At 47.8% G+C, this 14,400-nt stretch overlaps 1 long non-coding RNA gene across 1 annotated transcript in view; it reads left to right on the top strand.

Annotated features, from left to right (window-relative positions):
- Positions 1-14,400, top strand: part of LOC138853396 (uncharacterized) — a 253,895-nt gene that overhangs the window by 101,010 nt on the left and 138,485 nt on the right. The window contains exon 2 of the long non-coding RNA XR_011392582.1: positions 8,181-8,269. This is a non-coding gene — a long non-coding RNA (uncharacterized lncRNA). The remainder of the gene's footprint in view (positions 1-8,180; positions 8,270-14,400) is intronic.

Here is a 14,400-nt window from a genome sequence, read left to right as displayed (position 1 = left end):
ATGAGCTGGGTTGTGAGGTAGTGCAGGGAAACAAGGTATAAGCTGGGTTGTGAGGTAGTGCAGGGAAGCAAGGTATGAGCTGGGTTGTGAGGTAGTGCAGGGAAGCAAGGTATGAGCTGGGTTGAGAGGTAGTGCAGGGAAGCAAGGTATGAGCTGGGTTGTGAGGTAGTGCAGGGAAGCAAGGTATAAGCTGGGTTGTGAGGTAGTGCAGGGAAGCAAGGTATGAGCTGGGTTGTCAGGTAGTGAAGGGAAGCAAGGTATGAGCTGGGTTGTGAGGTAGTGCAGGGAAGCAAGGTATGAGCTGGGTTGTCAGGTAGTGCAGGGAAGCAAGGTATGAGCTGGGTTGTCAGGTAGTGCAGGGAAGCAAGGTATGAGCTGGGTTGTCAGGTAGTGCAGGGAAGCAAGGTATGAGCTGGGTTGTGAGGTAGTGCAGGGAAGCAAGGTATGAGCTGGGTTGTGAGGTAGTGCAGGGAAGCAAGGTATGAGCTGGGTTGTCAGGTAGTGCAGGGAAGCAAGGTATGAGCTGGGTTGTCAGGTAGTGCAGGGAAGCAAGGTATGAGCTGGGTTGTCAGGTAGTGCAGGGAAGCAAGGTATGAGCTGGGTTGTCAGGTAGTGCAGGGAAGCAAGGTATGAGCTGGGTTGTGAGGTAGTGCAGGGAAGCAAGGTATGAGCTGGGTTGTCAGGTAGTGCAGGGAAGCAAGGTATGAGCTGGGTTGTGAGGTAGTGAAGGGAAGCAAGTTATGAGCTCTGCTGTCAGGTAGTGCAGGGAAGCAAGGTATGAGCTGGGCTGTCAGGTAGTGCAGGGAAGCAAGGTATGAGCTGGGCTGTCAGGTAGTGCAGGGAAGCAAGGTATGAGCTGGGCTGTCAGGTAGTGCAGTGAAGCAAGGTATGAGCTGGGTTGTGAGGTAGTGCAGGGAAGCAAGGTATGAGCTGGGTTGTCAGGTAGTGCAGGGAAGCAAGGTATGAGCTGGATTGTGAGGCAGTGAAGGGAAGCAAGGTATGAGCTGGGCTGTCAGGTAGTGCAGGGAAGCAAGGTATGAGCTGGGTTGTCAGGTAGTGCAGGGAAGCAAGGTATGAGCTGGGTTGTGAGGTAATGCAGGGAAGCAAGGTATGAGCTGGGTTGTGAGGTAGTGCAGGGAAGCAAGGTATGAGCTGGGTTGTGAGGTAGTGCAGGGAAGCAAGGTATGAGCTGGGTTGTGAGGTAGTGAAGGGAAGCAAGGTATGAGCTGGGTTGTGAGGTAGTGCAGGGAAGCAAGGTATAAGCTAGGTTGTGAGGTAGTGCAGGGAAGCAAGGTATGAGCTGGGTTGTGAGGTAGTGCAGGGAAGCAAGGTATGAGCTGGGTTGTGAGGTAGTGCAGGGAAGCAAGGTATGAGCTGGATTGTGAGGTAGTGCAGGGAAGCAAGGTATGAGCTGGATTGTGAGGTAGTGCAGGGAAGCAAGGTATGAGCTGGGTTGTGAGGTAGTGCAGGGAAGCAAGGTATGAGCTGGGTTGTGAGGTAGTGAAGGGAAGCAAGGTATGAGCTGGGTTGTGAGGTAGTGCAGGGAAGCAAGGTATGAGCTGGGTTGTGAGGTAGTGAAGGGAAGCAAGGTATGAGCTGGGTTGTGAGGTAGTGAAGGGAAGCAAGGTATGAGCTGGGTTGTGAGGTAGAGCAGGGAAGCAAGGTATGAGCTGGGTTGTGAGGTAGTGCAGGGAAGCAAGGTATGAGCTGGGTTGTGAGGTAGTGCAGGGAAGCAAGGTATGAGCTGGGTTGTGAGGTAGTGCAGGGAAGCAAGGTATGAGCTGGGTTGTGAGGTAGTGCAGGGAAGCAAGGTATGAGCTGGGTTGTGAGGTAGTGCAGGGAAGCAAGGTATGAGCTGGATTGTGAGGTAGTGCAGGGAAGCAAGGTATGAGCTGGATTGTGAGGTAGTGCAGGGAAGCAAGGTATGAGCTGGGTTGTGAGGTAGTGCAGGGAAGCAAGGTATGAGCTGGGTTGTGAGGTAGTGAAGGGAAGCAAGGTATGAGCTGGGTTGTAAGGTAGTGCAGGGAAGCAAGGTATGAGGTGAGTTGTGAGGTAGTGAAGGGAAGCAAGGTATGAGCTGGGTTGTGAGGTAGTGAAGGGAAGCAAGGTATGAGCTGGGTTGTGAGGTAGTGCAGGGAAGCAAGGTATGAGCTGGGTTGTGAGGTAGTGCAGGGAAGCAAGGTATGAGCTGGGTTGTGAGGTAGTGCAGGGAAGCAAGATATGAGCTGGGTTGTGAGGTAGTGCAGGGAAGCAAGGTATGAGCTGGGTTGTCAGGTAGTGCAGGGAAGCAAGGTATGAGCTGGGTTGTGAGGTAGTGCAGGGAAGCAAGGTATGAGCTGGGTTGTGAGGTAGTGCAGGGAAGCAAGGTATGAGCTGGGTTGTGAGGTAGTGCAGGGAAGCAAGGTATGAGCTGGGTTGAGAGGTAGTGCAGGGAAGCAAGGTATGAGCTGGGTTGAGAGGTAGTGCAGGGAAGCAAGGTATGAGCTGGGTTGTGAGGTAGTGCAGGGAAGCAAGGTATGAGCTGGGTTGTGAGGTAGAGCAGGGAAGCAAGGTATGAGCTGGGTTGTGAGGTAGTGCAGGGAAACAAGGTATGAGCTGGGTTGTGAGGTAGTGCAGGGAAGCAAGGTATGAGCTGGGTTGTGAGGTAGTGCAGGGAAGCAAGGTATGAGCTGGGTTGTCAGGTAGTGCAGGGAAGCAAGGTATGAGCTGGGTTGTGAGGTAGTGCAGGGAAACAAGGTATGAGCTGGGTTGTGAGGTAGTGCAGGGAAGCAAGGTATGAGCTGGGTTGTGAGGTAGTGCAGGGAAGCAAGGTATGAGCTGGGTTGTCAGGTAGTGCAGGGAAGCAAGGTATGAGCTGGGTTGTGAGGTAGTGCAGGGAAGCAAGGTATGAGCTGGGTTGTCAGGTAGTGCAGGGAAGCAAGGTATGAGCTGGGTTGTGAGGTAGTGCAGGGAAGCAAGGTATGAGCTGGGTTGTGAGGTAGTGCAGGGAAGCAAGGTATGAGCTGGGTTGTGAGGTAGTGCAGGGAAGCAAGGTATGAGCTGGGTTGTGAGGTAGTGCAGGGAAGCAAGGTATGAGCTGGGTTGTGAGGTAGTGCAGGGAAGCAAGGTATGAGCTGGGTTGTCAGGTAGTGCAGGGAAGCAAATTATGAGCTGGGTTGTCAGGTAGTGCAGGGAAGCAAGGTATGAGCTGGGTTGTGAGGTAGTGCAGGTAAGCAAGGTATGAGCTGGGTTGTCAGGTAGTGCAGGGAAGCAAGGTATGAGCTGGGTTGTGAGGTAGTGCAGGGAAGCAAGGTATGAGCTGGGTTGTCAGGTAGTGCAGGGAAGCAAGGTATGAGCTGGGTTGTGAGGTAGTGAAGGGAAGCAAGGTATGAGCTGGGTTGTGAGGTAGTGCAGGGAAGCAAGGTATGAGCTGGGTTGTGAGGTAGTGCAGGGAAGCAAGGTATGAGCTGGGTTGTCAGGTAGTGTAGGGAAACAAGGTATGAGCTGGGTTGTGAGGTAGTGCAGGGAAACAAGGTATGAGCTGGGTTGTGAGGTAGTGCAGGGAAGCAAGGTATGAGCTGGGTTGTGAGGTAGTGCATGGAAGCAAGGTATGAGCTGGGTTGTGAGGTAGTGCAGGGAAACAAGGTATGAGCTGGGTTGTGAGGTACTGCAGGGAAGCAAGGTATGAGCTGGGTTGTGAGGTAGTGCAGGGAAGCAAGGTATGAGCTGGGTTGTGAGGTAGTGCAGGGAAACAAGGTATGAGCTGGGTTGTGAGGTAGTGCAGGGAAGCAAGGTATGAGCTGGGTTGTGAGGTAGTGCAGGGAAGCAAGGTATGAGCTGGGTTGTGAGGTAGTGCAGGGAAGCAAGGTATGAGCTGGGTTGAGAGGTAGTGCAGGGAAGCAAGGTATGAGCTGGGTTGAGAGGTAGTGCAGGGAAGCAAGGTATGAGCTGGGTTGAGAGGTAGTGCAGGGAAGCAAGGTATGAGCTGGGTTGTGAGGTAGTGCAGGGAAGCAAGGTATGAGCTGGGTTGTGAGGTAGTGCAGGGAAGCAAGGTATGAGCTGGGTTGTGAGGTAGTGCAGGGAAGCAAGGTATGAGCTGGGTTGAGAGGTAGTGCAGGGAAGCAAGGTATGAGCTGGGTTGTCAGGTAGTGCAGGGAAGCAAGGTATGAGCTGGGTTGTGAGGTAGTGCAGGGAAGCAAGGTATGAGCTGGGTTGAGAGGTAGTGCAGGGAAGCAAGGTATGAGCTGGGTTGTCAGGTAGTGCAGGGAAGCAAGGTATGAGCTGGGTTGTGAGGTAGTGAAGGGAAGCAAGGTATGAGCTGGGTTGTGAGGTAGTGCAGGGAAGCAAGGTATGAGCTGGGTTGTGAGGTAGTGCAGGGAAGCAAGGTATGAGCTGGGTTGTGAGGTAGTGCAGGGAAGCAAGGTATGAGCTGGGTTGTGAGGTAGTGCAGGGAAGCAAGGTATGAGCTGGGTTGTGAGGTAGTGAAGGGAAGTAAGGTATGAGCTGGGTTGTGAGGTAGTGAAGGGAAGCAAGGTATGAGTTGGGTTGTGAGGTAGTGCAGGGAAGCAAGGTATGAGCTGGGTTGTGAGGTAGTGAAGGGAAGTAAGGTATGAGCTGGGTTGTGAGGTAGTGAAGGGAAGCAAGGTATGAGCTGGGTTGTGAGGTAGTGAAGGGAAGCAAGGTATGAGCTGGGTTGTGAGGTAGTGAAGGGAAGCAAGGTATGAGCTGGGTTGTGAGGTAGTGAAGGGAAGCAAGGTATGAGCTGGGTTGTGAGGTAGTGCAGGGAAGCAAGGTATGAGCTGGGTTGAGAGGTAGTGCAGGGAAGCAAGGTATGAGCTGGGTTGTGAGGTAGTGAAGGGAAGCAAGGTATGAGCTGGGTTGTGAGGTAGTGAAGGGAAGTAAGGTATGAGCTGGGTTGTGAGGTAGTGCAGGGAAGCAAGGTATGAGCTGGGTTGTGAGGTAGTGAAGGGAAGCAAGGTATGAGCTGGGTTGTGAGGTAGTGAAGGGAAGCAAGGTATGAGCTGGGTTGTGAGGTAGTGCAGGGAAGCAAGGTATGAGCTGGGTTGTGAGGTAGTGCAGGGAAGCAAGGTATGAGCTGGGTTGTGAGGTAGTGCAGGGAAGCAAGGTATGAGCTGGGTTGTGAGGTAGTGCAGGGAAGCAAGGTATGAGCTGGGTTGTGAGGTAGTGCAGGGAAGCAAGGTATGAGCTGGGTTGTGAGGTAGTGCAGGGAAGCAAGGTATGAGCTGGGTTGTGAGGTAGTGAAGGGAAGCAAGGTATGAGCTGGGTTGTGAGGTAGTGAAGGGAAGCAAGGTATGAGCTGGGTTGTGAGGTAGTGCAGGGAAGCAAGGTATGAGCTGGGTTGTGAGGTAGTGAAGGGAAGCAAGGTATGAGCTGGGTTGTGAGGTAGTGCAGGGAAGCAAGGTATGAGCTGGGTTGTGAGGTAGTGCAGGGAAGCAAGGTATGAGCTGGGTTGTGAGGTAGTGCAGGGAAGCAAGGTATGAGCTGGGTTGTGAGGTAGTGCAGGGAAGCAAGGTATGCACCCGTGCGAAGGCGAATCCTTAGTAGATGGATAGAATTTAAGAGTGAAGCGCAGCACAACAGTGGAGAACAAGTTGGCTAGGAGGAGGTTGTCAGACTCGAGCCTGGAAGCTCTGGAGGACGCACAACACACACTTGACGATCAAATTTATTACAAAGATACATGCAATTAACTGACACTGGCGTTTCCTGTTTGAAGCCGAGCTGAAGAGTTATTCTCCAGATATTAAATGGAAACTAATTTATTAAAGAAATTGGATAAAGTTTACTCAGTTCAAGATGAAAGCAAAGGTTTCGTTTTGTAAGACACGGCGACACAAAGTTTGAAGCCAATCAGAAAATACATTTTTTCGGTAATTGCTCTGAAACCAATGATTACACTTTTACCAAAGACAAAAACAAACAAACTCAAATTTGCTCCTCTACAGTGTAAACATGACTCACGAAATCGTAATGACAGGATTGTAAACAAGCCATACCACGGGTGGGGTTAGAACCCCCGATCAGAGAGTCATGACTCCAGACTGACGTGTTAGCCAGCTGGCTACAATACGATTTAACCATTTAGGTATATTTATACACCATAGGAAGGTTAGCATAGGCACCACTGTGATCACAAATGCAAGTGTTTACAGACCAATCTCCCGCTAGCCTGGCTGTGACGAACTCTAGCTCAAGTCCCCTCAAAGCCGTCTACATGCATCATCGTTAGTATTTTGAAGGCAATCAGTAGAAACTCTGCTCGGTCACTGAATGTAAATAAAATTGGGAAATTGAGATTTATATTTAAAAAAAAAACGATTTTTTTAGGTAATCAGTCTCTTGTGGTCCATACCTTGGAGTGCGTGCTTCCAGTAGTAACAACCTGGTTGATGAGGCCTTGATCCACCGGGAGGCCTGGTCAAGGACCGGGCCGCAGGGGCGTTAACCCCCGGACCACCCTCCACGTAGACTAAGTGGTCTTTCCCACTTATCGTTCATGTTCCAAGAAATCCAAGCTTCATAAACTAATTAAGTACACTGGTAAACATGCTGGCACACAGACTAAACACACCGAGGACCATCCTGGCCGTAAGGTCCACCTGACACTAAATAAAGTACCCACTCAGAAAAGGTAAACTCCAATATTTTTAACGTGGTTTAAGCGAGATAAAAATTTCCCACTATTTTACACAAAAGTGGCAAACGTGCACCTTTAATTTCACTCTCCACCAACGTCGATTTAAGAGGCGCCTTGTTTTTGAAGGTTGGCAGCCATGCAGCGTGGGCTTTTAGCAATGTGTCAGACCTCTCAATGGATTAACATAGTCGCTGGTTTGACATATTTGCTATTTAATGTTTTATTGGAAACAGTTTTGTTGCTATTTATTGTCGAAATTGTGGACCAGTGTGTCTCGTACAGTGCACTGTGAGGCATCACCTCACTGCTGCCTCAGTGGGTAAGGTGCTGCCTCACTCAGTGAGGTGTTGCCTCACTGAGTGAGGTGTTTCCTCACTGAGTGAGGTGTTGCCTCACTCAGTGAGGTGTTGCCTCAGTGAGGTGTTGCTTCACTGAGAGAGGTGTTGCCTCACTCAGTGAGGTGTTGCCTCAGTGAGGTGTTGCTTCACTGAGTGAGGTGTTGCCTCACTGAGTGAGGTGTTGCTTCACTCAGTGAGGTGTTGCTTCACTCAGTGAGGTGTTGCTTCACTGAGTGAGGTGTTGCCTCACTGAGTGAGGTGTTGCTTCACTCAGTGAGGTGTTGCCTCACTCAGTGAGGTGTTGCTTCACTGAGTGAGGTGTTGCCTCACTGAGTGAGGTGTTGCTTCACTGAGTGAGGTGTTGCCTCACTCAGTGAGGTGTTGCTTCACTCAGTGAGGTGTTGCTTCACTGAGTGAGGTGTTGCTTCACTGAGTGAGGTGTTGCCTCACTCAGTGAGGTGTTGCTTCACTCAGTAAGGTGTTGCTTCACTGAGTGAGGTGTTGCTTCACTGAGTGAGGTGTTGCTTCACTGAGTGAGGTGTTGCTTCACTGAGTGAGGTGTTGCTTCACTGAGTGAGGTGTTGCTTCACTGAGTGAGGTGTTGCTTCACTGAGTGAGGTGTTGCTTCACTGAGTGAGGTGTTGCTTCACTCAGTGTGGTGTTGCTTCACTGAGTGAGGTGTTGCTTCACTCAGTGAGGTGTTGCTTCACTCAGTGAGGTGTTGCTTCACTGAGTGAGGTGTTGCTTCACTCAGTGAGGTGTTGCTTCACTGAGTGAGGTGTTGCTTCACTGAGTGAGGTGTTGCCTCACTGAGTGAGGTGTTGCCTCAGTGAGGTGTTGCCTCAGTGAGGTGTTGCCTCAGTGAGGTGTTGCCTCAGTGAGGTGTTGCTCTACCCACATTATTATTATTATTATTAATGTTAATATAAATTATAATTAAAAGTCATCATAGGTTCAGTTTAACATTTTACATTTCCATATTTGTCGGAAAAAAAAACATTATTTCTTTTATTTAATAAGGTCATCACAACCAATTCTTTATTAAAAATATTAGTCATGTATATTTGTATCTACACTGTATGAGATTTATAGTCATACAAATCTATCTACACTGTAAGATTTGTAAATGGGGACTAACTTATTTTTACACAGATGTATTTTCCGTATCAGTATATTCCTAAAATATTCTTGACATGTATTTACAGGTTGTGGTGGAGAGGGCGGCTGTCCGCCACCCACACACACCTTCAACTTCTCCGTGTTGCCAGTCGCTGACCCCACAGACCAGGTCCAGGTACGATAACTTCTCCTCTCTGGGTACGATTTGTTTTAACTTCTGGGTACGATTCCTTTTAATTTTGGAGTACGAATGTGAGCGATTTTTTATGCTTTGGGTACGATAACTCTTTTTATCTTATGGGTACAATAACTTTTGCATTCTGGGTACGATAGCTTCTTCCTTCTGGGTACGACAGCCTCTTTATTACAGTGGGTACGATGAACCAAAGTACTACTATGCTTGTGGGCACAACAACATGCCCCGGGTACAGTAAGTCACTTAGTACCACGCACTTAACAGTAAAAAAAGAAAGAGAAAAACAACAGAATGACAAAAAAGAATGTTAATTACGTCAGCGCTGCCGGAGTATGATAATTAAGAGATACATTTTTTGGGATCACCTGGCAGGGGGGTTAAAGTGGTGGCAGTTCCAACTTTAAGTGAGCAATTAGCGAGCGTTCACGTGAATGGTCGCTACAGGCGGTGGAATTGACCGTTCTACCCTCCACACACCTCCAGTCCTCAGGTAATTGTCTCATCTACCCTCCGCAGCTCTGTATAGCCCTTGTGGCTTAGCGCTTCTTTTTGATTATAATAATAATCATCTACCCTCCACCCACTTCCACAACACAGGTAATTGACTGATCTACCCTCCACCCACTTCCACAACACAGGTAATTGACTGATCTACCCTCCACCCACCTCCACAACACAGGTAATTGACTGATCTACCCTCCACCCACCTCCACAACACAGGTAATTGACTGATCTTCCCTCCACCCACCTCCACAACCCAGGTAATTGACTGATCTACCCTCCACCCACCTCCACAACACAGGTAATTGACTGATCTACCCTCCACCCACCTCCACAACACAGGTAATTGACTGATCTTCCCTCCACCCACCTCCACAACCCAGGTAATTGACTGATCTACCCTCCACCCACCTCCACAACCCAGGTAATTGACTGATCTACCCTCCACCCACTTCCACAACACAGGTAATTGACTGATCTACCCTCCACCCACCTCCACAACCCAGGTAATTGTCTCATCTACCCTCCACCCACTTCCACAACACAGGTAATTGACTGATCTACCCTCCACCCACCTCCACAACCCAGGTAATTGACTGATCTACCCTCCACCCACCTCCACAACACAGGTAATTGACTGATCTACCCTCCACCCACCTCCACAACACAGGTAATTGTCTCATCTACCCTCCACCCACTTCCACAACACAGGTAATTGACTGATCTTCCCTCCACCCACCTCCACAACCCAGGTAATTGACTGATCTACCCTCCACCCACCTCCACAACACAGGTAATTGACTGATCTACCCTCCACCCACCTCCACAACACAGGTAATTGTCTCATCTACCCTCCACCCACCTCCACAACACAGGTAATTGACTGATCTACCCTCCACCCACTTCCACAACACAGGTAATTGTCTCATCTACCCTCCACCCACTTCCACAACACAGGTAATTGTCTCATCTACCCTCCACCCACTTCCACAACACAGGTAATTGACTGATCTACCCTCCACCCACTTCCACATCACAGGTAATTGTCTCATCTACCCTCCACCCACTTCCACAACACAGGTAATTGACTGATCTACCCTCCACCCACCTCCACAACACAGGTAATTGACTGATCTACCCTCCACCCACTTCCACAACACAGGTAATTGTCTCATCTACCCTCCACCCACCTCCACAACACAGGTAATTGACTGATCTACCCTCCACCCACTTCCACATCACAGGTAATTGTCTCATCTACCCTCCACCCACCTCCACAACACAGGTAATTGACTGATCTACCCTCCACCCACTTCCACATCACAGGTAATTGTCTCATCTACCCTCCACCCACTTCCACAACACAGGTAATTGACTGATCTTCCCTCCACCCACCTCCACAACACAGGTAATTGTCTCATCTACCCTCCACCCACTTCCACAACACAGATAATTGACTGATCTTCCCTCCACCCACCTCCACAACACAGGTAATTGTCTCATCTACCCTCCACCCACTTCCACAACACAGGTAATTGACTGATCTTCCCTCCACCCACCTCCACAACACAGGTAATTGACTGATCTACCCTCCACCCACCTCCACAACACAGGTAATTGACTGATCTACCCTCCACCCACTTCCACAACACAGGTAATTGACTGATCTTCCCTCCACCCACCTCCACAACACAGGTAATTGACTGATCTTCCCTCCACCCACCTCCACAACACAGGTAATTGACTGATCTACCCTCCACCCACTTCCACAACACAGGTAATTGACTGATCTTCCCTCCACCCACCTCCACAACACAGGTAATTGACTGATCTACCCTCCACCCACCTCCACAACACAGGTAATTGACTGATCTACCCTCCACCCACTTCCACAACACAGGTAATTGACTGATCTACCCTCCACCCACCTCCACAACACAGGTAATTGACTGATCTACCCTCCACCCACTTCCACAACACAGGTAATTGACTGATCTACCCTCCACCCACCTCCACAACACAGGTAATTGACTGATCTACCCTCCACCCACTTCCACAACACAGGTAATTGACTGATCTACCCTCCACCCACCTCCACAACACAGGTAATTGACTGATCTACCCTCCACCCACCTCCACAACACAGGTAATTGACTGATCTACCCTCCACCCACTTCCACAACACAGGTAATTGACTGATCTACCCTCCACCCACCTCCACAACACAGGTAATTGACTGATCTACCCTCCACCCACTTCCACAACACAGATAATTGACTGATCTACCCTCCACCCACCTCCACAACACAGGTAATTGACTGATCTACCCTCCACCCACCTCCACAACACAGGTAATTGACTGATCTACCCTCCACCCACTTCCACAACACAGGTAATTGACTGATCTACCCTCCACCCACCTCCACAACACAGGTAATTGACTGATCTACCCTCCACCCACTTCCACAACACAGGTAATTGACTGATCTACCCTCCACCCACCTCCACAACACAGGTAATTGACTGATCTACCCTCCACCCACTTCCACAACACAGGTAATTGACTGATCTACCCTCCACCCACCTCCACAACACAGGTAATTGACTGATCTACCCTCCACCCACCTCCACAACACAGGTAATTGACTGATCTACCCTCCACCCACTTCCACAACACAGGTAATTGACTGATCTACCCTCCACCCACCTCCACAACACAGGTAATTGACTGATCTACCCTCCACCCACTTCCACAACACAGGTAATTGACTGATCTACCCTCCACCCACCTCCACAACACAGGTAATTGACTGATCTACCCTCCACCCACCTCCACAACACAGGTAATTGACTGATCTACCCTCCACCCACTTCCACAACACAGGTAATTGACTGATCTACCCTCCACCCACCTCCACAACACAGGTAATTGACTGATCTACCCTCCACCCACTTCCACAACACAGATAATTGACTGATCTACCCTCCACCCACCTCCACAACACAGGTAATTGACTGATCTACCCTCCACCCACCTCCACAACACAGGTAATTGACTGATCTACCCTCCACCCACTTCCACAACACAGGTAATTGACTGATCTACCCTCCACCCACCTCCACAACACAGGTAATTGACTGATCTACCCTCCACCCACTTCCACAACACAGATAATTGACTGATCTACCCTCCACCCACCTCCACAACACAGGTAATTGACTGATCTACCCTCCACCCACCTCCACAACACAGGTAATTGACTAATCTACCCTCCACCCACCTCCACAACACAGGTAATTGACTGATCTACTTTCCACCCACCTCCACAACACAGGTAATTGACTGATCTACTTTCCACCCACCTCCACAACACAGGTAATTGACTAATCTACCCTCCACCCACCTCCACAACACAGGTAATTGACTGATCTACTTTCCACCCACCTCCACAACACAGGTAATTGACTGATCTACCCTCCACCCACCTCCACAACACAGGTAATTGACTGATCTACCCTCCACCCACTTCCACAACACAGGTAATTGACTGATCTACCCTCCACCCACTTCCACAACACAGGTAATTGACTGATCTACCCTCCACCCACCTCCACAACACAGGTAATTGACTGATCTACCCTCCACCCACCTCCACAACACAGGTAATTGACTGATCTACCCTCCACCCACCTCCACAACACAGGTAATTGACTGATCTATCTCCACAACACAGGTAATTGACTGATCTACCCTCCACCCACTTCCACAACACAGATAATTGACTGATCTACCCTCTCCACAACCCAGGTAATTGTCTCATCTACACTCCACCCACCTCCATAACCCAGATAATTGACTGATCTACCCTCCACCCACCTCCACAACACAGGTAATTGACTGATCTACCCTCCACCCACCTCCACAACACAGGTAATTGACTGATCTACCCTCCACCCACCTCCACAACCCAGATAATTGTCTCATCTACCCTCCACCCACTTCCACAACACAGGTAATTGACTGATCTACCCTCCACCCACCTCCACAACACAGGGACAACATCCCAGGCAGGAGAGAGAGACTTTTTTTGTGTTGTGAAAGAGATAATGAAATGAGTCCCAGGCTGGTTATGTTATTGTTAGTGTCACTGTTATTGTTAGTGTGATTGTTAGTGTCGGGGTTATTGTTATCCTGAGAATTAGCTTATTTATGGTATTGTTAATACGGTTAATACTCTAAATGCTGACACTAATGTTATTAATATTACTACTAGTACTATTACTACTGTTACCACAGCCAGTGCTACAACTACTACTACTACTACTACTACTACTGTTATTATTACCTCTACTACAACTTCTACTTTTATTACTGCTACTACTGCCATTACCACCAACACTTCTGCTACTACTACCATCACCATTACCACTACTATTACTACTACTACTGTTATTATTACCATTATTATAACTACCACTAACACTACTACTATTACTACCATTACCACTACCATATCTACTACTATTACTACCATTACCACTACCATATCTACTACTACTACTACCATTACCACCACCACTACTACTACTACTACCATTATTACTACTACTACTACAACTTTTACTTATGTTACTTCTATTACTGCTTCCACTACTTTTACTTCTAAATGCTGACACTACTGTTATTACTGCTACTACTACTACTACCACTACTACTATTATTACGGTTACAACTATTACTACTACCACTACAACAACGATTACTAAAATAACTACTACATTTAGTAACCACTACTACTATTACTAGTACTACCACAAGAACTACTACCATTACTACCACTACTACTACTAGTATTACTGCTATCATTATTACTATTATCAACTTTAAGTACTATTACTTGTACTACTATTACTACAACTACTACTACCATTACTATCAACATTACTACTGATATTATTACTACCATAATTATTGTTTCTACTTCTAATACTACGACTTTTTCCACTATTACTACTACTATTACCAACACTACTATTAATTTTATTACTACTACTGCTACTGCTACTACTTCTAGTACCATTACTACTACTGCTAAAATTACTATTACTGATTTTACTACTACTGTTATTACTATTAATGCTACCGTATTACTAATATTATTGCTACTGCTTACTATCCATACTATTACTACTACTACTACTACTATTTCTACTTGAACTGTTACTACTACTCCTATTATTAATACTCCTACTAATAGTACTAGCATTACTGCTACTACTAATGCTATTACTACTGCTACTACTAGTTGTACTAGTACTATTAGTGCTGCTACTGCAACTAGTGCTGCTACTACTACTACTACTACTACTAATAGACTAGTAATACTAGTACTACTAATATTAATACTACTCGTAGTACTGGTACTGCTGCTACTATTAATACTACTAGTAGTAGTACTAGTACTGCTACTACTAATATTAATACTTCTACTCGTAGAACTAGTACTGCTACTATTATTAATACCACTACTAGTAGTACTAGTACTGCTACTACTATTAATACCACTACTAGTAGTACTAGTACTGCTACTACTACTATTAATACCACT

The sequence above is a fragment of the Cherax quadricarinatus genome, chromosome 29 (genome assembly GCF_038502225.1).
Source record: "Cherax quadricarinatus isolate ZL_2023a chromosome 29, ASM3850222v1, whole genome shotgun sequence".
NCBI lineage: Eukaryota > Metazoa > Arthropoda > Malacostraca > Decapoda > Parastacidae > Cherax > Cherax quadricarinatus.
Note: the sequence above shows the minus strand (reverse complement) of the source record. Positions and strands in the feature narration are given on the sequence as shown.